The sequence below is a fragment of the Lactuca serriola genome, chromosome 6 (assembly GCF_051521515.1).
Source record: "Lactuca serriola cultivar US96UC23 chromosome 6, Lser_US96UC23_V15, whole genome shotgun sequence".
In the NCBI taxonomy this organism is placed as follows: Eukaryota; Viridiplantae; Streptophyta; class Magnoliopsida; order Asterales; family Asteraceae; genus Lactuca; species Lactuca serriola.
In genome coordinates, this window is record NC_136413.1 from 65991884 (window position 1) to 65998668 (window position 6785).

The following is a 6785-nucleotide window of genomic DNA, read 5'->3' on the forward strand; positions in this document are numbered from 1 at the left end:
TTACTACACCTTTTTAAATGTCAGTTGTTAGGCATGTGTTGTGATTTAGCTGTAACAGCCCGTTTATTTATTTAATAAATAAATAAATTAATGAACGAAATATAGCCCTAAAATCAATAATAACTAGTGGGGTGTCGGTCTCGGAGGTTCAGATGATAAAATTTCGATTTACGAGGGTTAAAGTGTAATTTTGGGATTCATGTTGTGAAGTTTTTAGAAGTCAAGGGGCGTTTAGTAAAATATTGGACCTGTTATGAAAATATTTTTGTAAGTCGGGGGCTGCATGGTAAATATTGGGTTAAGTTGAAAGGATTTAATGGAGTCAGGGGCTAAAGGGTAAGTTTCGGGTTTGATTTGAAAAGAATTTCAGAGGGCAGGGTTGAAAAGGTAAATTATGGGCTTTGTTTGAAAGAAAATTAAGGGGGAGGGACTATAGTTGCTATTATGGAAAACTTTCATATGAAGCGGGTATTTAAGGTTCCGTAACCCTAACCCTAGGGACCATATGTGCAGCCGTCATCCCCCTTCCTCATTGCCGGTAGCCGCCTCCACCATAGAAGCCTCCTCCTCCGCTGTTGGCATCGTCGGGTCCAACCGCCGTCACACCGCCTTGTTGCTACCGTCGACATCATTTCCGACGAGTAAAGAAGCCAAGAAGCGTTGGAGCGTCTAGCGCCGTTGCTGATACATCACCAAGAACCACTAAGCCGTCGTTGTTGCATCTGCTGCCGGTGAAGAACATGAAGCGACGGAAGGAAAGCTGAGGACGTCGGGAGAAGCCGAAAAGAGCTGGAACGTGGTTGTGACGTCGCGAAAGCTTCCCCTTCTCCAGTTCGTTGCTGGAACGTCGCCTTAAACCACCGTTGTGGCTGCTGCTGCCACTCGTGAGTACTCTACATCGATGGCTGGAGTGCACCTCGCGAATCAGAAGCATGTATGTGTGTGTAACTTGGCCGGAAAAATAAAGGAAAGGCCCCCACCACCACCTTAGGGTGGTGGCTGCATCTGCCGTCGCCGGCCACCACAAGGTGGTTGTGTGTGTGTGTGTTTTCCCTTTTTGTGTGTTTATTTTGAGTTATAAAATGTAATTCGAAAATGAAATAATAAAAGAAATTGAAAACCACCACCTTAGGGTGGTGGCTGCCGCCTCCTTCCGCCACCGGCGCCGTGTCGGGTGGCGATGTGCTTGCCTCATTGAGTTTGATTCGTTTGGGGTGCTTGAAACCCTAATGGGCCTTGTAAGCCCTAATGGGCCCAATGAAGCTTAATGGACCTAAAAGCCCAAACATATGACTAATAAGCTTAGTGATATTCTAGTGGGCCTAATAGGCCCAATAAAGCCCTAATTGAGCTAAAGGCCCAACAAATTTATAAATGGGTTAGTATTTGGGTTGGAAAACCCTAATGCCAATAAAACCCTAATTTTGAGAATTTATCGGGACACATTTAATAACTTGAAATATTAAATAATAATCATTGGCAGAAATTAATCTAAGAAATATTGGACTTAATGGATTAAGTCCTTAGTGGGTTAAGTCCATAATGGGTTAAGTGAGAAATAGTTAACCCTAATCGTCATTTTATGTGAAACCCAAATTTCACTTGGGCCTTGGGTTGGGCCTTTCTATTGGGCTTTGGTAATTGGATTATTAATGGGTCATCCAAGAATAATCTTATGGACTAGAATATGTTTATGGGCTTAAGGTAAGACCCATATAAGGGTTTGGGCCCGATTTGAAAAATTGGGCCATAGTTTGGGCCTTTATGATTATGTGATATTGGTCCATTAGAATGTTGAATGTTGGACTGGACTAAATGGTTGGACCTTATGGTAAGACCTTTTAAAGGTTTGGGCCCAATTTATAAAATTAGGTCATATGTTGGGCTTTGACTCATAGTGGGCTTTGGGCCTTTGGATTGGGCCTTGGGCTTGAATAAAGCTAAGTTAGGGGTAAAGTAGTATTTACCACCAGGTATGTATTTATGGTTATGTGTGGGAACCCAATTATTAATTGGGTGATGTTTTGATGTTGACAGATTAGGAATCTGTCATCCAGCAACTGGGGGCTATGTCTACGGGACTTCAGCAGTGTGAGGTGAGTTAACTTCCAGTAGGGGTGGGTCTAAGGCTACAATGCCGGCCCACCAACAAGAGTAATTGGTAGATAATTGTCTTTGTGATAATTATCTTGGTATGCTTATGTAATATGCTTATGAGATACGATTAAGAGATATGCTTATGAGATATGCTTATGTGATATGTTATGTGTGTTAGTGGTAGTAGCAACGATTAGCTTTTCCCCAATCGGGTTGTTAGGACCAAAGGGTATGTCAGTACCCCAGATATGCCTGACCGTATGATTATATTTGTTATTGTATGATAGATGTAGGGGTGAAATAGTCATCGTTGCCGGTTGAGATAGACCGGAGGGTAGTCGGCACCGCAGAACGGCCTGACATGGGTAGGTCAGCACTGTAGAATGGCTTGACATTGGTAGGTCAGCACCCCAGAATGGCTTGACATAGGTAGGTCGGGAACCCCACATTGCCTGCCAGTACGTATGTTGTTTGGTATGTGGTATGATGGGGGGATCTCACTAAGCTTCGTGCTTACAGTTTTCAGTTTTGGTTTCAGGTACTTCGTTTTCAAAGGAAAAGGACTCGGCTCGATTGCAGTGCATCACATTATGGTTTCCGCACATGAGATCTTTGGGATTACACTCTTATATTGTTTATGATAACATGTTTTGGTTATTTCTACTTTGGTTTTGACATGACATGATATTATGGATGCTTTCTTATACTTATGGTTTCATAATAACTTATTTAAAAATGAAATTTTTTGCCTTGAATTTTGGGATGTTACATTAGCGATAGTTATTATTAATGTAAATTCTATTATGGGAATTATTGGTTTAAGGTTGGTTGAAACTTGGAAAATATTGTATAAGCAGTCGTTATGCTACCCAAATTTCATCATAACAGACAATAGAAATTTGGAAATCCTTTAAGCCTTACGAATCCCAAATACTAAAGGACTTAAATCAAAAGCATTCCCAAACATCAAAGAATTATAAGTATTCAAGTTCTTGTATAAAAAAGTTTAGGATTAGGATGCCTAGATATATTGTTAGGATCCATCACACCCACGAGGTGTTCTATATGACGTACATTTGTTTCTAAAAGCTTTATGAGTTAGGATCATTTCCTATGCTACTTGGGCTATGTTTGTAACCATACTAAGATTGTGTGTCTTAATCCCTAGTCCTCTACGTTAAAATCGTTAATCTATATGGAATGTGGAACATCAGGTATAGATCAACGACACCGATCTATACGAGTTGACATCCCGCCAACATGTTTTTAGCTACAACCATGTCCTGACGAGACGAGTTTGGGGTTGACATTTCGACATTATTTATTCTACGATGTTGATAAAGCATTGATGTGGAACTTTTAGCACACCCATGTTAGTGTTGTGGAACTTTTAGCATGCCCTTTTTATGTTGTTGCATTGTCGTAGTTCGGTTATGAGCTCTATGATCCCATATTTGTCTTGTTACCGTATAGAATCGATATTGGGATTATACGAGGTTTTTGTTCACCTGTACTAGTTGTTATAGACTTTATGTAGTGTGATAGTTGGAGACTCAAATGATAAGTGTCAATACCAAAAATTAAGTCATATAACACTTAATTAATATCATGACATGATTGATTAAGGTTTAATAACTTACAAATAATAAATTATTTATATAAATCCATTGTGTTTTATATGAAAACACCATAGTTATGTGGGAGGAGTTCGCCCCTCTAGCTAAGTGTTGGTTCCCATGTTAAGTAAGATAACACTCAATTAATACTACTACACGACTTTACAAAGTTTTTAAATTCGAAACTTATGAATTTTACATACAAACTATATGAATGCTTGTACAAGGTTTCAGTAGTAAAATTTGACATTTTATGATTTCAAAAATGGTGATATGACTTTACTTTATATGAATTAGTAGTCAAAATCCTTATAGAAAGTGTATTTTGGTCATAGGAACCGTAAGGTTTGATATAAGTCTTTTTTACTTATGTGTATTTTACCAAATTTATATTTTTGGATTTAAACAAATGGTATTTATAAATGAGTCCAATTACACTTTCATAACTCATTTATCTTCATACTTTTGATAGAGAAGTACGTATTTATAAAAGCTGGGTCACTAGATAAATTTTATAAAACACTTTTGGTTATAAAAATACTTGTGTCAAAACCTGCAGAATTCATCAACAGTTTTTGTCGACGTGTTGTATTGCATTTATTCTCAGGTTTATTAGCAGGTTGGAAGGATTTGCATAGAAGACTTTCCATTGTTTTACTACACCTTTTTAAATGTCAGTTGTTAGGCATGTGTCATGATTTAGCGATAGTTATTTTTAATGTAATTTCTATTTTGTTAATACTAGAGGATTATATTTGTATTGTTCAATGTATCTTCAATAACTATGATTACTGATTTACATTGCGCACCTCAGTGTTTTCGTCGGTGACCAGTTGTGTGACATGAAGCAGTTCGAGAACAATAACCTTATCTAGTTACAATTGGCACTAGTCTTAAGAAGGAGTGTTAAACATGAATAATAGCTATTCACAAACACAAATTATATGAATTAGTGGTAGAAATCATTTATGACTTGATAAATGTGGAATCTGTCATTGATGAACTTTTATTGATGGTTTCTGGCAAATCCATCAAATACCAAGATGCCATGTCAGATCTTGAATCTGATTAGTGATTTAGAGTATTGAACATGAGATGTAATTTGTGTATGTTAATCAAGTATGGTCTTGATTGAACTTTCTCTCTTTAGCAAGGCTAGAAAGAATAAGTTATTCTTCTAGAAAGAACACATTACATGGATAACTAAACACATTTAAAGCAGACTTGTTATAAAAGTTTTTTCTCATACTCATGATATTGACTATTATCAAACTTTTTCACAAGTACATATGATTAGATCAACAAGGATATTATTTACTATAAACTCATATTCCTACTATAAGATATAACAAATAGATTTTAAGAAAGACTGATTTTCTTAATGAACATCTACTAGAAGATATTAATATAGATTTGCTTGGAGGTTTACTTAATCCATGTTATCCCAACAAAATGTGTAAAGCTTAAGATCCACTTGTAGATATAGAGCAAACATCTCAATGTTGTAATCCTCATTTTAATATGAAACCACAAGGTATGCTTTTATATAAAAATGAAGAGAACATGTGTGTTACTAAGAACTAGTGGGAGCATAGTGACATTCCTAATTTTGTATGAAGGAGACATCATAAGAAATTACATTCTGACCATGACATGCCTTTTAACCTTGACATGTAATGTGTTTCTGAAATGAAAGACTTAAGGAGAATAAGATACAATCTTTGGAATGTAAAATCTATAGAGATAAATAAAATTAATGTTAAAAGGTTTCATATCTTTATGCATGTATTGATAATATCTTGAAAGAGATCAAGATATAAAATTCCTTTGGAGGAATCTTGACACTGTTACGTGGCACTAAGCTTTGAGCCAACCTCAAAAGAACCTAGCCCATAGGTTTGAACTAGCTATAAAATAATTTATATTCGATTTGATTGGAAAATGAATCCATCATTTATGCCATATTATGCATAAGACCCGATATACGATCATGCTATGAGCACATAATAATATACATGGTTAAGTCCCCGAATGACTATAGGAACATTCTAAGAGTACTTTAGAAGAACTAGGAGAATGTCTATGAGATAATTAGTTTAGAATAAAACCTTCATGTAAAGGGCTACATAAGATTCTGACTTCTATATAAATATATATAATCATGAATTATAATTGGATTATGGCTTCATTGTGGGATGAAGAGTAAGTTCAATTTGAATGAGGTCCAAGCAAAACAAAATGACACAATATACTACAAAATAAGAATATGCCACTTTAGAAGTTGAAATCTAATATGATTGGATGAATGAGTTCATTAAAAAACTATGGTAATTTATGTCATTCAAGGATCACATAGAAATCCTTATGACTTCGTGAGTATAGTTAATCGAGCTAAGAGATTCTATGTCACGAAAGAACACCAATCATATACTCCAATATATTTATCTATACCTAGAGTAAAGAAAAATATGGAGATGATACACAAATTAAGTTTAGTCAAACCCATTAATAAAGTTCTTCTTCTAAGCTAAGTATCAATGGTCATACATGAGCTATAAGACTTTATAAATCTTTAAATAGGATTTTAATTTGGAATTAGTATTTAGATATTGGAACATTGTGACAACAACTATTATATAATTTTTTGATATACTTGGATATGATCATAACATCAATACTTCTTACTTGTTATATTAACATGTTTAATCCATGTATAATCTTATTATTCTAAAAGTTCATAGTCAACTATAATTGTCGGAGCAACTATGAATTAAGACTATAAGGAATTGGATTGGTTGAGTTTCACCAAATGAAGGTAGGAAATGGGTTGTAACCAAGTTTCATAGGTACTTGCCAGACAACTAGTATTGAACTGAATCACATCAAGATCATCTCATTGATCACTATCATGAATGATAGTTTATTAAAAGGTGCCATCTTTGTACCTTAATACCTGAGATACATAGTGGGACTTAGGTGTAGGGAATACTAACATTAGACATGGTTAAATGTTGCACCTTAATCGGGCAGTAATAAAAGCCATTTTCATATATGGTGTGAACTATACAAGAG

The 6785-nt window shown here is 35.6% G+C and overlaps 1 long non-coding RNA gene across 2 annotated transcripts; it reads left to right on the top strand.

The window, feature by feature from the left end:
* The first annotated feature begins 518 nt into the window (after window positions 1-518).
* Window positions 519-2790, top strand: LOC145058136 (uncharacterized). Of its 2 annotated transcripts, none has more exons than XR_013686236.1 (3): window positions 519-1028; window positions 2038-2526; window positions 2636-2790. It is a non-coding gene; the product is annotated as an uncharacterized LOC145058136 (long non-coding RNA). The 2 variants fall into 2 exon arrangements; XR_013686237.1 differs by having other exon boundaries at window positions 2038-2096.
* The last annotated feature ends 3995 nt before the right edge of the window (window positions 2791-6785 follow it).